General features: G+C 52.5%; 1 protein-coding gene across 12 annotated transcripts in view; it reads left to right on the top strand.

The window, feature by feature from the left end:
• Nucleotides 1-25,856, top strand: part of Camta1 (calmodulin binding transcription activator 1) — an 850,861-nt gene that overhangs the window by 136,843 nt on the left and 688,162 nt on the right. The window lies entirely within an intron of this gene.

Below are 25,856 nucleotides of genomic sequence, written 5' to 3'. Positions count from 1 at the left end.
GTGTCTCTGCATGTTGTTGCTCCTTTGGGAGTGGGATAATCTTCCAGGGAGACTCCGAGAAGGGGGCCCGCCTGGTGAAGCAAGAGCCCCGCCTACACCAACCCCCATCTTTTCTTCTAAGTCCAGCTAATCCAGTCCTTGTGACTGTGACTGATCCACCCCAAGACGCTGCCCTTGGGGCCTACGAGCCATTGAAACAGGACAAATGGTTTGTACTTCAGCCCCAGTGCCTGGAGGTTCCAGGAGAAATGGTGTGGGCCAAGAGGAGGCGTGGCCAGTGGCCAAGGGTCCTTGAATGTCTGAGGTTTCAACAATGGTAGGGTTGGGCCAGATCCCACAGGAGAACCACAGCCTCCTCTGATACCTGGGACAGACGGACAGGGGTAGGGTGGCCCTGCTTCACACATGTCATAGATGATGCTGTGCTGAGAATTCTGGGAAGCCAATGCTGGCCTCCTCATATTTCACCCCAGAGCCAGTATTTGCCCAACAGTGACAGTTCTCCCTAGAGGCAGGGTAGAGTTGACAGTGCTGATGTCTGCAGAAAGGCAGGCCACCCACAGAAAGAGGTAGAACAGAGTAGAACTTGGGTGTGGCAGGCAGACCCACAGGAACTTCTCAGTGTGACCCCAGGGGACTTGTTTTGTGTGTTTGAGACGCAGTCTTGTTTCTCTTCATTTCCACACTAGCTTTGGGATGTTGTTACTCCCCAGTGACAGGGAAGGGAGAGCCTGAGATGCCAATGCGTGGTGGCTCCCAGGCCAGCAGCGCAGTTAGAACAGAACCAGACGGGGACCCGCACAGGGCCAACTCCAGGCCCCATGCACGCCTCGTGATGCCCAAGCACAGATGGATCTGTTTCTGTCTGCTAACTGGCTCTCAGCTCAGCTATCCACGGGGCCTCTTGGGTACTGAGCAGGGGCTTTATCTGTCCAGGGGCAGGGGCCGGTGAAAGAAGGACAAGCACAGGGTGGTGACATTGAGCAGGGGTGGGGCTGTTCACTTTCAAGCCACTGCACATGCTCTTGCATGTAAAACTACTGCTAAGAAGAGCCTGGGCTAATAAGGCTGTGCTTCCGTCTGTCTATCGATCTATCTTTCTATTTATGTATCTATAATCTGTGTTTGTATGTATCTATCACCATTTCCTTCCTTCTTTCCTTTCCTCCTTCCTTCCTTCTTTCCTTCCTATGTACTCAGCAGTGCTGGGATGGAACCCAGGGCCCTGTGCATGTTCCCTAAGTCATCCCTCATTGAGTGTGCTTAGAATTTCCTATCTCAACTGGGGTGTTCTTTAGTCATAAGTATAAATTACAGCTTGGGTTACTGTTTGGCATTCTGGGATGAGAGTGTTGGAATGTGGAGTGGGGAGGAAAGGATCCTAGGCACCTTTGCTGCCAACTTCCTTCCAAGGCTGCATCTGAAAGTAAGCATGGGACAGATCCCCTGTTCCCCGATACTTCAAGTGGCAGGAGTGGTTTCTCACTCCCTGCAGGACCCAGAGAAAGGTCTGGAGGAGGGAATGTGTGTTCCCCCACTTTCTGAGATCAAGTGGAGGTGGTGGGGAGGGCAGCGAATCACAGGACAACTAGGAGTATACATCTGCCTACTTGAACTCCAGGTGTTGGATCTAGGTCAAGGGGGAATCTGCAGGTATTGGATCTAGGTCAAGGGGGAACCTGCAGGTGTGGGATCTAGGTCAAGGGGGAAACCTGCAGGTGCGGGATCTAGGTCAAGGGGGGAAACCTGCAGGTGTGGGATCTAGGTCAAGGGGGAAACCTGCAGGTGTGGGATCTAGGTCAAGGGGGAAACCTGCAGGTGTGGGATCTAGGTCAAGGGGGAACCTGCAGGTGTGGGATCTAGGTCAAGGGGGAACCTGCAGGTGTGGGATCTAGGTCAAGGGGGAATCTGCAGGTGTGGGATCTAGGTCTGGTGGTCATGCAGGTGTGGGAATCTATGTCTGAGGGATCTTCAGGTGTGGGGTCGAGTTCAGGGGGATCTTCAGGTGTGAGGTCGAGGTCAGGGGCTCTGCAGGTGTGATTTCTAGGTCAGGTGGGATCTATTCATTATGCTGCTGAGTCATAGATTGACATATCCTGAATAGATGGCTTCAGTGGAGCAGTTTAGCCTCTCTGTGTCTTAGCCATCCCCTTTCTGTCCTTTGTCAACTATGCCCCATCTCACGGGGAACAAACTGTTTGAGGGATGGGTGGGAGGGACAGTGTTTGCAAGTGAGGAGCCTGGCATGTTCTACCTTGGACATAGTAAGTTCCCATTGAAAGAGCCAGAGACCAGTATTTTCTTATCTTTAATATGGGGTTAGGTTAGGTTCTGGAGTGGCATGGTGCCTAAGGAGACATGTCTGGGAAGCAGCAGGCTGGTGCAGACCTGTTCAGATAGCACCTCCTGGAGCCCCTCGGTGTGATCTGAGGCTGCAGAGCCTTCTGTGCCTGTCCTAGCCGCAGGCACTTTTATCTTTCCCTGCCATGGTTGCAAAAGAGAGGCCAGGCTTGGATATGCTGTGTCTAGGCCGAGTCTCCAAGCACACTGTCAGGTGTAGGTGCAGCTGCCTGGCTTGCCACACATGCCATCATCTGGCGGTGACTGTGAGGTGTGGGCGGGGCTGCTGAGTGCAGCGCAGCCGAGCGATGAACCCAAACTTTTAAGTGGGGTGTGCAGTGTAAGCTGTCAAGTACAGTGTAACTAGAGGGCATATCAAGTGAACTGTTCAGGGTTGCGTGGCTGTGAGGTGAGCCACGCAGATGTGCTGGGTGACTATGAGGCATGGGTGGGACTGACAAACGCAATCAAAGTATTAGTCACATGGAGTGTGGTTGTGAGATTTGCTATGCAAACTGTGAGGTGCCAGATGAGTCTGAGGCCATGTATTCATGATCTACATCTAGGGACATTTCCCCCTTGATTCCTTGAGCCACACCCCCAGCTCCCATCCCCCACCCATTCCGTCTCTGTCTGACAGATCCGTCCTGCCAGCTTGCTGTCTCAATGGCCATACTGGAAGTTAGTACATCTATAGTGACATGTATATGTATTTTAAGCACCCCCCCCCCCCGCCAAAAAACCAATATTGGGTTTTGTCTTAGCCAGCCTTTTGTTTCTGCGACAAAATATCTAAGAAGGTGGGGGAGGATTTATTTTGGTTTCTAGTTTCAGAGATTTCAGTTCATGGTGGGCCGGTTCTGTGGCATTTGGCCTGAGGTGAGGTAGAGCACACGAGTCAGAGGAAGCTCATTGAAGAAGCTGCTTACCTCACGGTGGCCAAGGAGCAAACAGATGCTCGGAGACAAGACACATCCCCCTGTCAGTCACTCACTGGCCTATTGCTATGAAGAGATTCCATGAGCAAGGCAACTTATAAACGAAAGCTGCTGTTTTAAAACCAAAACCCAAGGGCTGGAGAGATGGCTCAGAGGATAAAGGCACTGACTCCTCTTCCAGAGGTCCTGAGTTCAATTCCCAGACACACATGGTGGCTCACAACCATCTATAATGTGATCTGATGTCCTCTTCTGGCCTGCAGGTGTACATGCAAGCAGAGCACTGTACGTAATAATAAATAAATAAATCTTTTAAAAAAACCAAACAACCAAAACCCAAGTATTTGATTTTACCAATAAAGACCTTCGGAGCCAGATGCTGGGGTGAGAGCCTGCTAAACTCAGAGAGGCAGAGAGAGCACTCAGCTGACCTTCCTCCTTCAGCAGATGTCCTAGAAAGAAAAAGCTCTTCCTTTTTCCATGCTGTATTTTTTAAAATAGGTTTTTCAAGGTCTCTCTGTGTAGCCTTGGCTGTCCTGGACTCGCTTTGTAGACCAGGCTGGCCTCAAACTCACAGCGAGCCGCCTGCCTCTGCCTCCCGAGTGCTGGGGTTACAGGTGTGAATACCCTCACCATCTCTCCTTCCTGTGTTCACTTATGTTCACTCCCTGTCAACTGGGTGCTTGCTCCGCCTCTTGACCTATGACCTATGGTTAGCTTTATTTAGCTCTTGCTTACAGAAAGCTCTTGGGTTAAAGGTGTGTTTTAGGGCTGAGCCACACCACAACAAGAAACAGTTTTTTTCCAGTTCACACTCTTGGGATTTGCAATGGGATCAACTATCCTGCAATAGAAGACATTTAATTAGGAGCTTGCTTACAGTTTCAGAGTGTTAGTCCATGGCGGGGGCATGGCGGCACACATGGTGTCGGAGTTTCTTTGTGTAGTCTTGACTGTGTAGAACTTGCTCTGTAGACCAGGCTGGCCTCAAACTCACAGAGATCCACCTGCCTCTACCTCTGGAGCACTGGGATTAGAAACCTTAAAGTCCATCTCCAGCGACATACCTCTTTCAACAAGGCCACACGTCAAAAGCCTCCCTAAACAGCTTCGCCAACTAGGGACCAAGTATGCGAATGCGTGAGCCTATGAGGGCAGCTGTCACTCAAAGCACAGCAGACCCTATGGCCTGGCTCCTTCAACAAAGTCCCGCCTCCTAGCCCCTGTCATGAGTCCATCGCTGCATGAACCCATCAATTAAGTCAGAGCTCCCACAATCCGGTCCCCATCAGCTGGGGACCAAACTGTTAACATGTGGCCCTCGGGGACTATTTCACCTTTAAATCATTGCAGATTGTTTGGATGTTTCTGGCACCAAATTGGGTAAAATAATGAATGTTCTTTGGGAAGAAATATTGTTTAAGTAATATATTATACACAATCAGTTGCAATAGTAAAAGTATTCTCTGTGGCACGCGTTTGAAGCATACAAAAAAGCATTAAGGGGGCAGTGGCACTCCCCAGGTCTGCCCACCTGGAGGCTGGTGACGTCTTCCCTCCTCTAGCCCTTTGCCGAACATTGAGGCGAGCATGTATTTTGCTGTATTCAGTAACTCCAAGATTGTATTTTTTTTTTCTAGCTTACTTTTTCATTTGACAACATATTGTGAACATTTCTCCAGTCATTAAACACCCTTTGCAAACACGGTTGTGAATGTTTGCCTAACAGCCTACCCTGCGGCTGCCCCGCCATGCTCTCCCGGCGGCTGCCTTCACAGCTTCCTGTGGGAGTTAGCTGTGGTTCCTGCCCCTGGATCCCAGCCCAGCCTGATCGAGAGCAAAGAATCTAGAAATGAGAAGGTGCTCACTCCCATGTGTGTTCCTGGCTACCGTGGCCTGGGTGGGGGTCTGGAGGGCACAGAGGAACCCCAGAGATCAGAGCTGGTGTGGGACCGTGGTGAGTAGTGTTCCTTTACACAGGCCCTGCTGCCACTCTGGCTTTTTCCACCATACCCAGGTGTGCTTTCGGCTTGGGGACCTGCTCTGGGATTTCCCATATATCCCTTGACCCCTTTTTTTGAGATAGGGTTTCTCTGTGCAGCCTTGGCTGTGCTGGAACTTGCTCTGTAGATCACACTGACCTTGAACTCAAGAGATCCGCCTACAACTGAGATGTAATATGAATAAATTAATAAAATATATTTACAAAAAAAAAAGAAAGAGAGAGAGAGAGAGAGAGAGAGAGAGAGAGAGAGAGAGAGAGAGAGAGAGAGAGAGAGATCGCCTGCCTCTGCCTCCGGAGTGCTAAGGACTCTGCTTTTCTTGTGTCCCTGCCCAGAGTCTGCTCTGATCGAGGGATGCTATAATTCAAGGGTGTGGAAGTCACTGTACTTGTTTGCTTGGGGTGGGGGGAGCTTTCAAAAATAATGTAAGGTTCAGTCCAGTTTTTCCTTTTAAAAAATCATCTTTTTGGGACACACAGCACACAATTCCATATAAAATGGCCGAGCATTAAGCAGACATAAGACTGCAGCAATGGTGTGAAAGCCGTGAAGTTACAAGCTAGCTTCCACAGAGAAGCCATGGTCCTTCAGGCACCAAGCCCATTTTTGCATTCCCACAGGGTTCCGATGTTGCTGACCTCCAGGGCAGCGCCGGAAAGGCCAGGTCCACGGAGGAGGCACAGGCCCTGTCTTAGAGCCGTGCCATCTTCAGGCTTCCGCACAGACCAAGGGACTTGTCTGCTTTTTCTCCTGGAAGCGTGTACTCCCCTGAACACCAGTCTGAAGGCAGCTCCCACGTCATGGTTTTCTGACTGTGTCACCCCTGGATGGGTCTTGACTGGCCAGTGTGTTACTGATGAGGGGGATGAGCTGTAAGCGGAAGTGCCCGGTGCTGTGTGGGGACTCAGTTCCCAGACCTCTGTGGGCTTGAAGGGGTTCACTTTTCCAGGAGGCACTCAGAAGGATGCTTAGTGCTCAGGGTAGGCTCGGGCTCTCCCACCGAGAAAGCCCAAGTCTGGATGTAGACAAGGAAAACGTTTCATCCCGAAGCCCTAAAATGGGTCTGTCCGGCCACCCCTCAGCCTCTCATTGTTTTGTCTGATCTTGACTCAGTTTGGCTTTGGAGACAAGAGAGAAGGGCTCCCATTCAAGGGCAGTTGCCAGGCTGGGGCCAGGCTTGTCTGCTACACAGTACTGAGGGGTGTGTGGGCTCTACTGGTGAGGGTAATTCTTTTGCCTGAGGTCACAAAAGAGACCAGCTGAGCTTGGAGTAGCCTGGGTGGTGACTCAAGGGGCCATGAACCATCCTCCCCACAGCAGGTGTGGGGGCAGTGCAGAGCAAACTGCACTTTATTGTTTATTTCTCTTTTTGTCTTTGTGTGTGTGTGTGTGTGTGTGTGTGTGTGTGTGTGAAGGTCAAGTAGAGATGCATTCTTCTAAAATACCTTTATTATTTCCTTGAGAATTTCATTCCATGTATTTGATCATATTTGCCCCTCCCCCATTTCTTCTAAGACCCACCTCTCCTCCCTCCCCACCCAACTTTGTGTTCTCCCTCCAGTTTGTGCCTCCCACATAATCTTGGTGCCCTGGAGCTCAGTTGACTTCCAGAGGCCACACCCTTAAAGCAAGTAGCCCCTCCCTTTCACTTAAGCTACCAGTTGCCAAAGGGTCCTTGGCTGGGTGTGGGGCACTGCCCACCTCCTTTCTCCACACTGGGGTTTTGTCCGGCCTGAGCTTCCGCGGGTCTGTGTGCGCTCTCACAGCCCCTGTGAGTTCACACGCGCACCTGCCCTATCGTCGGAGCAGGTTTCCTGATCCAATTAATCTTCTTTTTCTTTCCTTCTAGCTTTGGTGTCTCTGTGCACGTCTGTGTGTGGATATAGCTGCATGTGCCCGTGGCACATGTGTGTAGAGGCCAGAGGAGGGCATCCTGCGGCCTGTTTTATTACCCTGCCCCCATTCTTCTGAGACACAGGCCTCTCACTGAACCTAGAGTCTCACCCTCTTTGTCTACACTGCCTGGGAAACTTAGCGATCTTCCTGTTCCGGTCCCTCCTCCCAGCCACACTGTGTAGGTGTGGGAACTCACGCTAGGGTCTTCGTGTCTGTGTGGCACACATGCTCACCCTCTGAACCATCTCACCAGATCCCCTTAAAATAATTTTTTTTTTCTTTTTGAGACAAGAGCTTGCTGCTTTACCGAGAAGAGACTTGATACCCTATGAGCATATACAGGGGGAGGTAATCCCCCTCAGGAACAGTCATAGGGGAGGGGAATAAGGGGAAAAGGGGAGGGAGGGAAGAATGGGAGGACACAAGGGATGGGATAGCCATTGAGATGTAACAAGAATAAATTAATTTAAAAAAAAAAAAAAAAAAAAGAGCTTGCTGCCTAGCTCAGGTTGGCCTCAAACTTGTGGCAGCCTCCTGAATGCTGGGACTGCGAGTGTGCCTCTCCACGCCAGTCTTGGGAACATATTTCTGAGCGTGCCTGGTGCTGGCTGGGTCTCTTCAGCTACCTGCTTCCCTCCTCCTCCCTTCATCAAGATGGGCTTCCTCTTGGTCCCTGCAACCCCCCTTCTCAGGAGCACCCTGACCTTTCTTAGCATGCAAGCCCGATTTCCAGGTCAGCATTTCGATTTCCCTTCTGCTCAGGCTCACTGTTCTGTTAGGAAAGCTCCGAGTTTATTGATTGTTGTCTCTGGTCCTTACATCTTGCTCTGCAGCTCGGGTGATCTGGAAGTGAGTCTTCCTCCAGCACCCATCCTCCCTCTAGTCTCCTCCCACTACTCTTGGCTGCTGGTTTTCAGATGAGTCAGGGCGGGGGGTTGGGGATCCCAGATCTTAGGCTGGGTGGCTGGAGACCCTGGGTCAGCGTCTGCCCCATCTCCTCCCTCCACCCTGTCCTCGTCACTCCTCTGCCATGGGGTTGAAGACTCCTGGCCCTCAACAAGTCAGGCTGTAGCGGCTCCAAGTCAGGCCCACGCAAGGCAGGGAGGGCACTGTCACTGACAGCAGCGTATGGTAGGGTGTTTGTTCCCTCTCTAGGGTCAGTTAGAAGTGTGGCATCCTAGCCTCCAGTGTGGCAGTGTCGAGGAGGTGCGGCCCATACTCTCATGACTTACTGTCTCTGTAAATGGGACATCAGAGCACCCGGGGCTTAGCACACGCGTGCACGTCCCGGACTCTGTTCTCTCTGCGGTTGGCAGGTAGAACAGGTTTCTCCAAGACCTTGCTGGGGCCACATTTCTGTCTTATTTGTTCATTATTCTCCTGGCACCTTATTCATAGTGCGCAAGGAATTCATGGCTGCGTAAGCTCTGACTGGGTCATGGAGGTCTTCACTGTGCTATCCGTGGGTCAGGGCAGCCATTTCCATGAGGGTTTGTCTCTCAGACCATCAGACTCTGTCTTGTACCACAGTCCTGTACTGTGGCCCTGCACCACACCAGCGGCAGGAGAGGCAGCCACCCAGAGGACTCTCTCCTGTATGTCCTGTGCAAACCGGCAGCCCTCTAGGCAGGAGGGGGAGGTGAGTATGGGAAAGCCAGGTCCAGGCCTCCTCCACAGCAGTATTTCCAGTATGTTCTGTGTGAGAAGGTGCTACAGCAGAGTCTCATTTGGGAGCTAAAGCTCACTTCCCACTGCACAGAAGAGCAGTCAGTGTCTACTTTGCTATCTGAGTTCAAACCTACCCAGACACCACTGCACCCCGCAGTCCCTGGAGGAGTTCAGGAGGCAGACCTCACTCCACTTGACCTCTACCAGCTTGAAGTTCACAGTCAGTTTCAGAGGTAGGATGGGTCTGAGTGGGCCTTCTGGAGAGCTCTGTGGGGGGGGGGGTCACAGAATGGGTTGTTCTAGGTTCCTTGGCTCCATGGCTGGCCCTCCTCATGCTCATGTCTACCGATTGCTGCTGACAAGAGTGGTCACAGTATAGTTGTGAGGTGAAAACATGACTAAATTACAGCTGTGACTGTGGGACACCTCTGAAAACCATCCCAGAAGGCAACAGCTGCACAATTAGGCCATAAATTCTCTTTCAGTGAACTTGTCGGAGGCAACAGTACCTGTGTGACCATGCTGTGCAAGATAACCAGACTTAGTGGACTGAGGGGAGGGAGACAGCACTCAGGATGGCCCAGCGAAGAAGGAAACGCCATTGCTTTTTGCCATGAACCCCTGTTCTATTTTTTTAAGGGGGGGAATATTATTCAGGATTGGTTCATTAACTACCCTGTCATTTGTTGGGGGGGTCAGAGATTTTGTGGGACAGGCTAACAGCAGGAAAGCTGTAGGCCTTCACATGCCCAGAGTCCTCCTAGGGCCACATCCTAAGAAGAACTTGTTGGTTAATAGTATCCAGGCAGGTGCAGCCTTTGCAGAGGCCTAGGTGTGCTGCTGCAGTCCTCCTGGGGGCCTGGCAAGCATTACCATTCTTCTTTTCATTTTTAAAGTGTGTGTGTGTGTGTGTGTGTGTGCATGCACATGTGTATATATGTGTGTAAGCATGTGTGTATGTGTCTGTGCCTGTAAGTGCAGTATGCACAGAGGCCAGTAGAGGGCATCAGATTCCATAGGACTGGAGGTCCAGGCCACTGTGAGCTGCCTGATATGGATACTGTGAAAGGGACTCAGCATCCTTTGTCTTAACCACTGAACTATCTCTCTAGCCCCAACCTGTGCAGTTCTTGGGTTTAAGAGCAAAATCTGTGGTCTGGGCACCTTGGGTGTGGGCCTGAGCTATGTAAAGCGGTAGAGCTCAGGCATTAGGGGGTAATGGAGGCTCTTTTCAGTGCTGGCGAGTTTGAAAACAAAGCTTTCAGACCCCACACCAAAGAAGAAGGTTGAGAATGGGCAGTCAGTTAAAAAATGTGGCTTGCAACGTGGTCGGTGGTCCACGTGGTCGGTGGTCCGAGCCTCCAGGTCAGTGCTCAGCAGGGGCCCACAGGAACCCTGACCCCAGGCGTTTCTTCCTGTTGCCATGGGCTTGCCTCGTACTTCACGGGTTAAGACAACACATTTAGATCGTGGTTCTGAAGCCAGAACGCCACAGGAGCCTCAGTGGGCCAGAATCGTGGCGACTGCATGGCTGGGTTTCTGGACTCTGAGGAAGATTCCTTCCTCGGCCTTTTCCAGCATTCAGAGTTGCCTACTTCTTTTGCCTCATGGCCGTATCCTCTACCTTTGAAGCTGGCGACAGCAGGCCAAATCCCTTTCATGGCGTGCTCTCTGGCCTCTTTTCGGCCCCTTATTTCTCTTCTCTTTTTAAGGATTCATGATACCACATCGGGTACAGTTGGATAGCTTTCCCATTTCAAGGCCAACTGATTAGGGGGGGGTCTTCATTGCACTAGTGACCCCAAGTCCCCTTCGCCATGTATATTAATCAGTTTTCTACTGATGTGACAAAATGCTCAAGGCTGGCTACCTTAAAAAGTTGGAGGTTCAAAATCCAAACAGCATGGCATTGGCTCTTGTGAGAACAGCTGGCTCCCCCAAGGCTACTACCATGCTGTCTAAAGAGCAGTACTCTCAATGCTTGGGTTACCAAGCGTCACCCCTAGCAGTCCTCCGGCACCTCCAAGCATTGTGGCCTCTGCTTGTAGTACACAAGCTGCCCTTGAGTCATGCTCAGATTTCAGCCAAGCAGTACTGCCATGTGATGTAGCCTCACGGGGTTTGGCTATGGGGATACTGACGCCTCAAAGGGCACTCCCCGCCCCGCCCCCCGTTGACCACAGGCAGGTGGAAATCAGGACCTAGGGCCAACTTGAGCATATGCCCTCTGACCTGGACAGAGGAAGGCCTTGGATCTGAGGAAGCTCTGTTCGCTCTGTGTTGTTGGGATGGAACATCTGGGAGCTATCAACTCGAAGGAGCGGAGGTTTACTTGGCCCATGGCTTCATAAGTCATGGTCACTAGGCCCTGTCGCTCTTGGGCCTGGGGTTGAGGTAAGAAATTATAGCAGGAGTGTGTGCTAGGGGGAACTGCTTACCTCATGGCAGAAGTAGGATGCAGATTCGCTATGACCCCCGTGTCCACACCCAAACTACTCCTAACTGTTCAGGCAGCTCCAGCTCCTACTGCATCCACTACCTGCTGGTGACACTGAAGGCCAGTGACCAAGTCTTCCACATGGCCCTGAGTCCATTGCCCTCCTCTTGCTCCCCAGAGCCGTCTCCTGCAGGGTGGCCACATGCCGTATTTATTTATTTTAATCAATGGGCCTCCGGAGATGTTTAAAACCTAGACTGTGATGCACAGGAACTGGAGGAGAGGAGGCCACGGCTGCCTCATCAGCCTGTCCTAGCCTGCGCTGGTAACCCTTCCTTAGGTGCTCCCCAGGGACAGCTGTGGTACCCTGTACTTCACACAGCACTAAGATCTTCCTGAACAAAGATGACAAGTTGGCGCCCTTGCCCTTTAAGACCTGCCTTCTTGAACAAAAGTGCCAGTCAGCAAGTAGATGCCGCCTGAGAACTGTCCGCTTACGTAAAGATCATGAAGACCCTAGACATCACGCCAGCCCACCGGCAGGGAGCCACGGCCGGCCTCAGCAGTGTTCCCTGCCCTAGGGCTGCAGAGCTTCTCACCCACAACCCTGGGATCAGTTGTTGCTTCTGCCCTCCCTCCCCCATCCAGCCTGGCCAGGAGGCAGCCACACGCTGCTGTCTCAGATGGCTTCTGTGACGGGTTGCAGGCATCCTCGGACCTGTCCACCCAGCAGGCTTGTGGAGCGCATCCCCGGAGACTTCCAGCTCCGGGCCTATTACTGAAGTCCGTCACCCAGAAAATCTGTTGACGGAACCATTCTCTCTGAACTGCAAGCAAATTGGGGGATTTGAATGTTATGCAACAAGACTGCAGTAAGACAGAGCCTCCGAGTTGTGCGGGGAGCGTCTCTGCTGCGCCCGGCCTGAGTCCACACTTCCCCTCTGCCACTTCCTGAGCTGTCACCCTCCAGGGTGGCCACATACAGTATTTATTTTTTTTAATTAAGCTGCATAGCCATGTGGCTCAGCCTCCACAAATGCTTTATAAAGCCAGACCTTCTAAGTCCCTGGAAGTTTTTTTTTTTTCTTCAGATAGTAAAATCAAGCGGTTATTAGTATTCACGAGAAATGCTTGTGGCAGCTCCACACACGTAACGAGAAGCCACCTGCAGTTCAAAGCAGGGCTTGATAATGCTGTAATTAGATTTGAGATGCAAAAACGCTCATTAAAATTAAATAACATATTTGTCACTGTTTTAAGAGGTACACATTGCCTAGAACCATGCTGGTCTCTTGACCTTGAGTATTTTGGTGGAGTCCTTGCTGCCAACAATTCAAAAGCAACAGCCGCAGTCTGCAGAGTCCCCAAAACATGTTCGCCCTCAGTGCTGTTTGTGTTGAAAAAAAAAAAAAATTAGAAACAGATCCAAGGGAAATCAGGGATTCTGGAAGGAGAGAGCGGTTCAGACAATGCTGGAGATTAGTGTGTGTTGGTGGGATGACTGGATGGGTTGGGCCTAGCCCCCACAGGACAGGGGGACACTGTGAAGGGCTCTGCAGGAACCACTGGCATCGGGTACCACTGTTTACGCTTGTATTTCTCAGGGGCCATTAGTGTGCTGTGTGTGAAGACTCCAGTGGGCAGGGAAGTGGGACACAGCCTGGAGGTCTGGTGCCCCAGACACAACTGTGTTAGAAGTACCAGCGGGAGCTGATGTGTATCGGCAGCAGGTGGCCATCCGTGGGGCAGGCGTTATCTTAGCACTTATCCCCGGGGCCTAAGATGGTCCCCTGTTCCTTCAGAGCTTTAATAGACTCACTGGAAGTTGTCCAGCCAGAACACAGATGAACCAGGCTTCAAATCCAGGCTGCCCTGGATTTCCCGAGTTTCTCATAAAACAGCTCAGGAGTGATGGCCAGAGCAGAGGATCCTGGGAGCTGGGCAAGGGGTGTGTGTTTACTTCAGGGTGCCCGCACTTGGCTGCCCACTGCCTGGATCCTGTGCTAATATGTTCCTGTCTGTGAGCCATCCCAGCCCCATGCAATGGGCTAGCCAAAGGTACAGATGAGGGAAGTGAGGCCCAGCAGTGATGTTACCCTCCCTGGACACTTGAGCTGATGGCAGGGCTGAGATGAAACCCTGTCCTGGTTAGACTTCTGCTCCTGTCTCTGAGATACACGGGACACATCTCTAAAGGGGTTGATTCTGTCTAGAAGGGGCTGTGATCATTTTTATCAGGGGAAGAAAATGCGAGTCGCCCCAAGGGACAGGGGCCAAAGACATTTGCTTGGAAATGAGAGCCAACGAGAGTGGACAGGGTTAGACAGTGAGAAAATGATGGAAATGTGGGCGGGTCTCGAGAGAGAGAGGCTGGACCCCCACACTGGGGGCAGCTGGGCGTCCTCAGGGCAGGGAGAGTCTGTGGTCAGCTGCCCCTCCTCTGGGGGGGGGGCGAGGGCAGGATTGAATTTCTTGGCTGACTCTCTTGGAGTTCCATGGAGAGCTCGTCTTTCAAAGTCCAGCTCAAATGTCACCTCTGCGAAGACTCCCTAGCCTCGGAAGCAAAATTAATCAGTCGCCCCCTGTGCTTCCGCAGCACTGCGCAACACCCCCCGAACAGTCTTATCGCATCCGACGCAGACTTATGTGTTTACCAGTCTGTTCTCCGCCAGATGGGGACTTCTGCAGGCAAAGTCCGCTGGGCCTTTGTGTCACTGGGCCTGGGCACTGCAGGGTCCACTGTGGGTGCTCAGACAGTCACGAACAAATGGAGCTGGGAGTAGATGGTGTAACCACATGAAGGGCCAACTATAAGCCTATTATTATTATTATTATTATTATTATTATTATTATTATTATTATTATTATTATTATTATTATTAGTGTGTGTGTAAGCATGCCATGGCACAGACATACAGGTCTGAGGACCACTTTTGGGAGTGAGTTCTCTCATTCTACCCTGTGGGTTTCCTCTTGAGCCATCGTGCCAGTCTCACTGTAAGCTGTTTATATAACGCATCTGTGACATGCTTAGTCCTGGTAGTGACCATATAAGATCTAATAGCTCTGTCATCCCCATTGTGCAGGTGAGGGAAGTTAGTGTCGTTCCCTCTCCCACTGCCCCCCCCCCCCGCCACCCTGTCACTCTCACGCAGCTGGTGGTGGGAGAAGGGGGGTTACACCCAGGCAGACTGAGTGGGAACATCTGTGTAAGACTTTGTGGATAAGCTTGTTCTCATTGTAGGCGGCGGTGCCTAGAAAGGGGAATTAATTCTCATTTCACTTGCCTGACTTCAGGGAGGGTTGGGGTGTGTGCTTGCACTGAGCTGCAGTTTCAGGCCTCTGTGCAAGCCACAGAGACAGCTCTGGCTCCGCTAAGCAAGAAGGGAAATCTCCTGCGAGGTGCAGAGTAATTTGTCGAGAGAACACACTGGAAGACTGAGGCCACACTGGAGGGTCAGAGTTCAGGCTTCCCGAAAGTGCTGGCTGCCTTCGCTCCATGGGCCACACCTTTGCCATTTCAGGAGCCGGTACTGTCTTGATTGCAATGTACGAGGGCACTGAGTGGGTGTTGAGTGGGCTTACGGGCTGGGGTGCCTGCCTGGCTCTGAGATAACTGCAGGCCTCAGAACCATCCTGACCCTGTGCCTGCAGGGCCGAGGCAAGTGTGAGGCCCCAGTGACTGGGGCTCTGAGATGCACAGTCGGGGAAGGTGATGTCCTGAAGGGGATGGTCATGGGCTGTGGCCTCTGTTGTTTTTATTGTTGTTGTTGTTATTTTAACATTCTCAGGGCAGTGATTGACCCCAGCCCATTCATTTTCAACTGCCGAGGGACATGAATGCCACTGGGCCAGCTTGACTTGGATGCTTGATGCTGGCACCATGTGGGGGCACCCATGGGACAGAACGAGCTGGGGTCTGACTGGCTGTCCCTGGTGGGGTGGGAAGGTTGAGGTCGACTTCTCGGGAGCTGCTGCGGGCGATTTTGAGGCTGCCAGGAAGGGGGGGGGTGTGTGGTCTGCCTTGCCTTACCCAGCCCTTTTTGGCATTGGCTGCCAGGCTGCCTTCTGCCTCCTCCTGGGCACCCAGGTGTCTTGCTCTGTGGGCATCTCACAGAGCACAAGGACCTGCTGGCCTTTGCACTTCTGTCAAGACATTTTGCCTTAGTTCAGTGTGCTCTGAGCTCCCACATGGGGTGCCCCCTCATGGAAACCTGCAGACAGGGCCTGTGGACACAATAGTAACATCTTCCCACTGTCACACACTGTCACCAGGCCCCTTCTCAGGTGGTGCCTCAGCCCACTTCACCAAGGCCACTCTGCCTTGCTGGAGGTGGGTCTCCTGGGGGTGGAAGATGCCTGTGCTCTCCTGCTACTCCCAGCACACACACACACCCCTCCCCATTTCCCGCAGGGACCAAATGCTCCTGAGCTTCTTTCCTCCTCCCGTCCCAGGTTCCTTATTGCACAGGGCCTCCCTGAAGCAGCCAGTGTGATAGTGTGATTGGTAGCCGGTCTGGGGGGGGGGGGTGACCCATGAGCCTTCTCTTTAGGGAATGGCTGTGCTTACATTAAATGCCCACAGAGGAGCTCCCCCTGCCCCCCCCATAAGGCCATCTACTATCAGAGAAGAAAAAGGATGAATGATCTTTGGTGCACCCCAAGCCTGACTGGGCGTGGGCTGAGCTCTCCATCAAGTGGGCAAGGCTGCTTTTGTTAGGCCTGATGGCTAACGGGGCAGAAGAGAGGCTACAGGATGCTTCCTTGGCCCTCTTAGCGGGAAGCAGGGCCCAAGGCTCTTGTGACGCTGGGTCTTCACTGAGGGCTAAGGCTGCTGTGTGGTCCTGGAGTTACCCGATGTTAGCCTAGCAGCACCAGCGCAAGACTCAGCCTCCCAAGTGTCTGGGTCACGCGTGGTCCCCTGGAGGGCCTTCCTGTGGTCCTCGGAGACCCTGAGCCAGCCTGCAGCACTCAACCATCCTTCAGCTGTGCATTTCAGCTGAGGCCTCTGAGGAAGAGCTGATGGGTGTCCCTCCCCTATCCCAGGCCTCCTGTGGGGGAGGAGGAGGTTGTGTGTCCTGTGTGTGGGTGCCTCGGAGTTGTCTGGACGGAGGCAAGGAGGGACGGTTTTGTGCTAGAGGGGTCTGAAGCCCTTGCTCTGGAGCTCAGGGCGGTGCCTGAGGTGTAGAGAGGGAGGCTCTCACCTTGGAGAGCTGCCCTGAGCTCTAGTCCCTGGATCCACGGCCCTGGCAAGGAAAACGAGGAGTTTCCATACCGAGACGCCATGAGGCAAGACCCCCTTCTTATGAGGTATATGTGTAAGCCGCTTTGGAAAAAGTAACACAACATATGTATTTGTGTGCCTATAGGATACAAGCTTGTGTGTATCTGTGAATGCATGCATTCCAGCTTATATGTGTGTTTGTGTATGCATGCACACAAGCTTGTGTGTGTCTGCATATGTGTGCATACAGGTTTGTATGTAAGCTTCTGGGTGTGAGCATGCATGCAGGCTTGTGTGTATGTGTTAGTGTACACGTGTGCCTACAGGTTTGTGTATGTGTTTGTACACCATATGTGCTTCTATTTGGTCATGTGCTTGCACTTTTGCATCCCTTAATATGTATGTGTCTACACATGTGTTTGTGTGTGAGTATATGTAAGCTTAGATGTGCATGTTTGTTTGTCCGTGTGTGCGTATGTTCAAACATACTGTTACATGTGTTTGTGTATCTTGTGTGTGTACTTTTATGTACACGCGCGTGCATGTGTATGTGCGTACACACACTCATGTGCACAAGCGTGGCACACAGCCAGTTCTAACTTGAGGAGCAGAGGCATTCTGTTGTTATAAATGAGGCTGGTCGTATATTCCCACCTGACTGCGGAGCGCACTGAGCGGAGCAGGAGCCATGCATTCCCACACCTGGTGGGAAGGTGGCTGTGCTTTGCAAGTCCCTCTGGCTGGGAGGGAGCTGGGCAGTGGTGGTGGCAGATGGGGTTGGGGCGCAGCTTGGTGACTGTGTGCCCTGGTTTCTCCAAAGGAAAAGAAATATGGAGCAGCGCGTTCACTAATCAGCTGAGAGGAGAAAGTCCTGACAAGAAGCAAAGAAAACTTAGCTGGCAATAAAACAAGGGTCCGCTGTAGTGGTTTTATGGGAACATTCCCACTTTGGGGGTTATTAGAGTTAGTGTCTTGGTGACAAAAGCTACATTTGCATATCCGCTAGTGATGGAGGCTGGATGGAGCTTGAATGCAGGATTAGCTGCAGAGCAGACACCCTTCCAGAAGCCAACAGGATGACACATATTGCAGGCCGGGTGTTCAGGCCTGGTGTGAGTTACTGCCCGGTATGTCCTGCGGAAGGTAGGTTTCCAGTCCTGAGTGTCTTCTGGGGCTCAGGCCTGCAGGTGGGGATAGAGGGGGATAGCCTCAGAGTGGACAGGGTAGGGGCAAGGCTTCAGGAGGCTGCTGCAGGCTGACCTTGACGACAGACTGCCAAAGAGGTGCCTAACATGCTTGCTGCTCTGCACCACAGTACAATCCATAGACCATATGGTTAAACCATCAAAAAATTATTTTTTATGCCAGGTGCGGTGGTGCATGCCTGTAATCCCAGCACTTGGGGAGGCAGAGACAGCCAGATCTCTGTGAGTTCAAGGCCAGATCTACAAAGCAAATGCATGACAGCCTCGGCTACACAGAGAAACCCTGTCTCAAAACAAACAAACAAACAAACAATAAAAATTCCTTATTTTTAATTTGTGTGTGTGTGCTCGCACGTGTGTGTGTGTGTGTGCGCGTGAGTGTGTGTCTGTGTGTGCGTGAGTGTGTGTGTATGAGTGTGTGTGTGTGTGTGTGTGTGGTGGGGGTCAGGGCCAATGAAGGGCAGCTGCATTGGATTCCTGGGCTGGAGTCACAGGCAGTTGTGAGCTGGCTGCCATGGATGCTGGGAACTGAACTTATCTTCCACAAGAGCAGCAGGCATTTTTACCTGCTGAGCCACCTCTGCAGCCCAAGTCACTCACTTTAAGTTATAATTCAGGTGCATTTTATATAGTCACAGAATCCCACAGTCAGTACCACAGTGGAGACCGTTTTCATACCCTGTGAGAAAACCTTCTCCCCAACCCCTTTGTCTGACACACCCAGAACCATTACCTCCAGCCCCTCTCTGGACATTCAGGCACGAGGACTCACAGCTGGTCTTTCTCTTCGGAGTCAGTCCCATAGCAGGCCTCAGAGTGTTATCCTTTTTGTGGCTGAATAATATTTCTCTGCAGATTTATTACATTTAAGATGTGTTTTAGGTCACCTTCTTCCCTTTTTTCAGACCAGGCTGGCCTCGAACTCACAGAGATCTGCCTGCCTCTGCCTCCCGAGTGCTGGGATTAAAGGTGTGCGCCACCACGCCTGGCCTCCCTTCTTCCCTTTTAAAGCTGGTTCTCTTCCTTCTTATTTTGAAAGATGGTCGTGAAAAGACATCACGGGGACTATGGCGATGGCTCAGTCGGTAGAAGAGCTTGTACAGGCACAAGGAGCTGAATTTGATTCTCAGAACCCACATAAGAGGCCGTGTGCAGAGCTGTGCACCAGTACTCCCACTGTTGGGGTGACTCCAGTACTCCCACTTTTGGGGTGACTTGTAGAGATGCCGATCTCTGGGACTCACTGGCCAGCGAGACTAAATGAATCAGTAAGAAACCGTGTTCCAAAACACAAGGTGGGTGGCTTGGAAGGAATGACACCCGAGATTGTTCTCAGGCCTTGACACACCCCCTACACGCTACATAGACACAAACACACACACTAACATAGACACTTTTTCCCACAAGCACACCACAAGTGTACCTACTGGCCAACAAGCACACCCCCTAGACACACAGGGCCATCCACTCACATGCATGAACATGTGCACACACTGAGACAAAGGCCCAGTGAAGGCTCCCCGTGGGGACCCTAGGATCTGATTGGTCTTCTGGGTTGAGGATGAAACAGTGGGTGTAGAGGAAGAGACTGCGAGAAGGGGGAAGGAGGAGCTTCCTGTCCTTGTTGCAAACCTCAGGCCTGAGGTTGAGGTACCAGGGAAGGGAGTTCCCCCGCCCCCATCCCGCCTATGGGGCCCTCAGCATCTGTGTTGAGGTTGCTCTGGGGATGGCCGATATGGTCAGGGGCTCCAGAGCTGGGCAGGTTGGAGCCTACGGTCCTGCTCAGCCCTCCTCACTTCTATCTGCTCTGGTGTATAGGGCTTGCTGTGGAGGTCTGGGAGAGTTCTCTCTCTCTCTCTCTCTCTCTCTCATCCTCTCTCGTCTCTCCCTTCTCTCTCTCTCCTCCGGGGTCTCGCTCCTCTCATCTCGCTCTCTCTCTCTGTGTGTGTGTGTGTGTGTGTGTGTGTGTGTGTGTGTGTGTGTGTGCATCCCAGTCTCTTGGAGAGTGGTCTTCCATGGAAGGCCTAGGGTGTTCAAGGTGAAGACAAAGTTGTTTTCTGACTGGCTCCAATTTAGGGAGCCTCAGAGCAGGCTGAAGCCAGAATGTCCCATTTTTTCTCTCCCAGAAAGTCAGGAGGTTCCCTTCGTGACTCAGCTCCTAGCCTTAATTATGCTGCTATGTAAATATTTCTGAGGTCCCTTGGTTTTCTCAGTTGGCATTATATCACCGTTAATAACTGGAGGGCACGTTATAAATATGCACACTAATAATAAGGCATTAACGCGCACAGCGTCGGGGACTGCCAAACAGAGCATCGGCAGCTTGCTGCTCCCTTTGCAGGCCCCTTCCTCCTGGAGCGTTGACCCTAAGAATTCTACCAGGTTCCTCTGCTTGGCTGGCACCCCAGGAGCGGCAGCTGCCTCTGTGTGTGCCAAGGAAACTGCTTTTCACATGGGCCGAGTGTGGTCCCTGGTACTCAGGAGCCCCCTGAGAGACCCCGTGCCTCTTGTCCTGGCTTGCCCCATCTGAGGTCGGACAAGAGGGCTGGTCCTTCTCCTCGTTCTTGGTGAGGTTGCAAAGACGAGGACTCCAGAGAACAGAACTTCATGAGTAATAGCCCAGCTCCCTCCTGGCAGACTGCTTTATGCAGCTTCTTTGTCAAAGATCCTTTGATCTGATAGTGTGTATCTCCTGTGGGCTGCACGCATGATGAGCTGTGCTGTGTGTGCTGTGTGTGCCGTGTGTGCCGTGTGTGCTGTGCTGTGTGTGCTGTGTGTGCTGTGTTGTGCTGTGTGTGCTATACTGTGCTATGTGTGCTGTGCTGGCCGATGCAGACTAATGAATAAGCAAGCAGAAAGAGTAAATGTGGTGAGTGCATGTGTCCCAGCATGGGCCACTGGGGCACCTGTTTTGGGTGGACATATATAATCTACCCTGGGCCTCCAAGGAGGGCTCATGGGACGTACTCTGTAGTGTAGACCTGAGAAATAGGAGATGCCCTGGTAAAAGCAGGCAGGAAAGAGGATGCTGGAAAAGCACTAGGCAAAGGGAACAGAATGCAGGGGTTGCTGAGGTTGGCTGCATGTGGTACAAGTGGGGAGGAGGCCTGGGATGGGGAGCACCGAGGTAAGTGGGGGATCTGTTAGGGGACTTGCCTAGCTTGCCAACGTGGGCTCTCTTGAAAGGGTTGCTGCTTTAACCTTGATTCAGAGGTTGGTGTTTGGCTTTGGAAAGCTGCTGCCTGTGGGGCAAGAGTGGCCGCTGAGACACATGGGAGCATGGAAATGGCCATTTCATTCCCACAGGGTGCACTTGTCCTGTCAGCCTGAGGCACACTAGCTGCTGTGGGAGTGTGATACAGGGTATCCCCGAACCCAATGCGTGGGCAGGAAGGAGGCAGAAGGACTCTGTGGAAGTGACAGGCAGCCATGACCTGAGTGGGACTTGAAGCCAGGCAGCCATATGTGGGTAGGAGTCTCGGGCTCCAGACACTGACTGCTACTCACCTTGTGACCAGGCTCCTCACCCGAATGTGCTGGGAGAGGAGGTTGAATGGGCCTCTGAGAACAGTGGTGCCCAGGAGGGACACATTTCTGGGTACAGACCATAGCAGGGTGGGCTTGCTCTATCACTCAGCGCACTTCCCATGTTTCGGTTTGTTTCCATGGGCATGAGCTGGACTCTTCATACAGGGGTTCCTGGGAGCTGATGAAGGGGCTTGGGGTGGGATGATGCTGTCTTTCTGTTTACAGAGCGAAGCTGGGGTATAGTTCCTGCCCTCTGCGTCTGGGGTGGAGTTCCTGCCCTGTGCAGCTGGGGTGGATGGTGTTCCTGCCCTCTGCAGCTGGGCTGGAGTTCCTTCCCTCTGCAGCTGGGGTGGATGGAGTTCTGCCCTCTGCAGCTGGGCTGGAGGTCCTGCCCTGTGCAGCTGGGGTGGATGGAGTTCTGCCCTCTGCAGCTGGGCTGGAGGTCCTGCCCTGTGCAGCTGGTGTGGATGGAGGTCATGCCCTCTGCGTCTGGGGTGGAGTTCCTGCCCTGTGCAGCTGGGGTGGATGGTGTTCCTGCCCTCTGCAGCTGGGCTGGAGGTCCTGCCCTGTGCAGCTGGTGTGGATGGAGGTCATGCCCTCTGCAGCTGGGGTGTAGTTCTGCCCTGTGCAGCTGGGGTGGATGGTGTTCCTGCCCTCTGCAGCTGGGCTGGAGGTCCTGCCCTCTGCAGCTGAGGTGGATGGAGTTCTGCCCTCTGCAGCTGGGCTGGTTTAGGCTCACCCTATAGGTCCACATCTGCTTCCCTCATATTGGGTGCAAACTGCGGTTACATGAAGTTCTAAATTCTGAAATCACTGAAAGATGGTAGGAAGTGGCAAAGCTGGTCCAGGATGCCCTGTGCGCCCTGTGGTTCTCCTCTCAGCGCCCCCCCCACTCCCACCTTCCATCTCTGATTCCCATCCGCCATTAATCTAAGCACCTTTTAAAGACAGAGTTTGCTCCTGTTAATGAGCCTCCAGAGATTCATGGAGAGCGCTGGCTTTGTCTGCATCCATGCTTGTTTGGACATGGCCTTTGTGCCATGTGTGTGGGGTCTTTGTACTGCCCTTCCCCCTGGGATGCTGTGAGCATGCTTGGTGGTGGCACCAGTGCTATCCCAGGAAGCAGGACACGAGCTGGAAGGGCTCACTACAAGATTTGGCAAAGGAAGCAGAGGCAGGGCCTGATGTCCTGGGTGAGGCTTGAAGGGTCGGCTGGCCTTGAAGATTTCGTGGCCATGGGGCCCTAAAGGCTAGGCCAGGTGTGTTTCAGGGAGGCCACAGTGTGTGCAGGGGCCATTGTAGTCTGCTCCATCCTCTGTGCTGGGCCTGGGTGCCTGGTGGTCTGCTCTTGGACTCTTGTTTCCTCGTTACTGCTTTCTAGGTTGGCTTCCTGTCCTAGGGGAGTCTTGGAAGCACCTTTGCTGTGCAGAGCAGCTGGCTCCACTGTGGCCCTCAGAGTGTCCGTGATCATGAAGCAGAGATGGGGAGGGCTTTGAAGGTCATGAGCAGAGAAAGCAAGTGGAGTGTGCTGAGTGGGAGCCGCCTCCCCTCCCTTCCGGCCCCCACCCCCAGCCCCTCCCCCCACCTCACCCATCCAGCTCCTCTCTGGGTCTCTCCATGTAGCTCCTGTAGTTGGCTGGGCGTGCTCAGGGCAGCCCCTCTGTGCCTCTGCTCCTAAGAAGGAAGTCATCCAGGAGACTGGGCCATTGTCTGTCAGTCTGGTTAGTGAGGATGAAGGGCAAATTGAAAACAGAAGGTCTGGAATTGAAATTTCCCAAGCAGCTTGCAAGCAGAGCAGAGTGGGAGGGTCCCCCGTCCCCACCTCCACCCTGTGCCTCCCCTGGTCGGTCGTCAGCAGCGGAGGTACCTTCTGGGCAGTCCTCTAGTGTAAAAGAACCACAGGTGGCCCGTCATTAAGTTTTTTTTTATTTATCTTTTGTTTTTCTGTGTCTGTCTATGTGATTATGTATCTTGTGTGTATCCCGGTTTCTACAGAGCAGAAGAAGGCATCAGATCCCCTGTGATTGGAGTTACAGACAGTTGTGAGCTGCCATGTGGGTGCTGGGAATTGAACCTGGGGCCTCTGTAAGAGCAGCCAGTGGTCTTAACCCCTGAGGCATCCCTCCAGCCCTAGTATCCCTTTATAAAAAACCATCGAGGCTCGAGGAGGTGGCTTAGGCAGTGAAGTGCCTGCTGTACCCTCATGAGGACTTGAGTTCTGCCCCCAGTGCCCATGTAAAAGGTGGGCATTGTGGTCCCTCTCTGTAACCCCAGGCGGTAGGGGTGGCAACACATGGGGCCCGGGGCTCGTGAGCCACCAGCTTTGCTACTCAGTGACTCCAGGTTCGGTGAGAGTCCCCATGTCAAAAGACAAGGTGGCAAGGATGGCTCAGAAGTCAAGAACATTTGTTTTTGCAGAGGACCTGGGTTCAATTCCCAGCACCCACCCAGAGGTTCGTAACCACTTGTAACTCCAGTTCCAGGCATCTAGTGCCCTGGCACACAGACATACATGCAGGCAAGACACATGTAAAATAAAATGAATAAATTTAATTACAAAAATAAGGTATCAGATAGCTATGGAGGACGTATGGCCTATGTTGAGCTCCAGGTCTGTGTGCACACAGACATCTACATGCATACATACACATGTGAACAAGTACATACAACCAGATACACACGGTGTTCAATGACTGTGTGTGTGTGTGTGTGTGTGTGTGTGTGTGTGTGCGTGTGTGTGTGTGCGTGTGGTGTGCTTAGAGCTGTCCACAGAGGTCAGAGGTCGACCTTGGACATCATTCTTCACGAGCTATCCCCCTTGGTTTTTTGAGACAAGATTTCCTAGCCTGGGGCTCACTGGTTTGGCTAGGCTGGCTGGTCCCAGAATCTAATCATTTTCACTTCTCCTTGCTCCCGCCACCCCCACATGCTACCACATATGTCTGATTGTTTTTTTTTTTAAACATGGGTATTGGGGATTGACTTCTGGGTCTCACACTTGTATGGCAAGCAATTTACTGACTGAGCCATCTCACTGGCCCCTGTTCAATGACTTCTAAGACTTGTCATGTTACAGCTGGTATGATGGCAAGCCATGGTGTCACGGCTGGGGAGTAACATCACCAGCTGTCCTTGTCAGTATCAGGTAAGTGGTCAGCGTTCCCCAGCCTTGAAGAGGAGAGGAGAGGAAGGGACACCTGGAGAAGCAGGTCCTTGTCTGTGGCCTCCACAGAGTTTCACAGTGACATCATCTGTGCTAAACTGGTGTGACTTGGTCCTGTCAGCTCCCCATCTGCCTTGCAGAAGCAGAAGAGATGGCCAAAATAGAGGAGTGTTTAGGGCAGGCGTGAGGCTGCTGTTGAGGGAAGGCCTCTGTGCAGGCCAAACCTTGAGCGGGAGGTGGGTTATCTTGGCCAGAGTGCATGTCAGGACCAGGCTCGGCTGCCTAGCATTGTTGGGAGGGCAAAGGGCAGGAACAGAGGCTGAGAACTTGGCTAGAGGCCACTGCTCCTCTCCTCCTATCTGCAAGAGACACACCCAGGAGATTTGCTAAGGCGCAGGGCCTCCTGTTTGGGAAAGAGGCTCCTATGCTGCAGTTCCTAGCCAGCAGGAACTGGCTTTCTGTGTCGGATTGTTAAGCAGACGCAAACTGCAGGGAATAACCCTGACCTAAAGGAAGCCACACCTGGCCAAACGGTCTTTAATAAAGCCGAAAGACCAAAAATTATACCTTGGAGTAAATTAGTATCGATTTGACCTTTGACAAGTGTTTGAGTTTTTACTTTTTTCCTATTTGGCGATGGAATCGTGCTTAGTAAGCACTTTGGTGCACTGCATTTAGCTTTTGCACTCTGTCCGGCGCGATTGCTGCAGGGAGCACACTGCTGGCTCCTGGTGATTGACCCCTGCCCTCACTGACCTTCTGTTTCAGGCACCCGCCACAGGGAAGCCTGCTGTCTCTCCCTTCTTTGCAGTGCTGGAAACTGAGGCAGGGCCTTGCGCATGCTCAGTGATCACTGCATTGCTGAGCCACAGCCCGTTTACACGTGTTGTCTGGGCATAGGGTCTTCCTAAAATGCCCAGGATGGATGTCTCAGCTAGGGACTCATTGCTGTGAAGAGACGCCATGACCACAGCAACTCTTATAAAGGAAAACATTTAACTGGGGCTGCCTTACAGTTCAGAGGGCTAGTCCGTTATCATCACGGTGGGAAGCACAGCCTCCTGCAGGCAGGCTCGGTACTGGAGGAGCAGTTCCACATCTTGATCTGAGGGCAGTCAGGAGGCTGTGTTCCACACCGGGCAGAGCCCGAGCATCTAAGCCCTCAAGGCCCGCTCCCACAGTGACTCATGTCCTCCAACAAGGCACACCTCCTAATAGTGCCACTGCTTGCGGGCCAAGCATTTAAACGCATGATCTATGGAGCCCGTTCCTATATAAACCACCACAACGGTCTAGACTTCAGCCTCCCAAGTGCAGACCCGTGGCATCAGGCCCTATGTATCTGGCTGTCTTGAGAGCTGACACTTAGCCAGGAGGCTTTTATGCAAGGGGTCAAAGCTGAATCACAGGCAGAGGGTGGAGGAAGAGCGAACTCTGTGTCCACATGCAGATTT

Source organism: Acomys russatus, chromosome 29 (assembly GCF_903995435.1).
Source record: "Acomys russatus chromosome 29, mAcoRus1.1, whole genome shotgun sequence".
In the NCBI taxonomy this organism is placed as follows: Eukaryota; Metazoa; Chordata; class Mammalia; order Rodentia; family Muridae; genus Acomys; species Acomys russatus.
The sequence above is the reverse complement of the archived record's forward strand: the minus strand, read 5'-3'. Positions and strand labels throughout refer to the sequence as shown.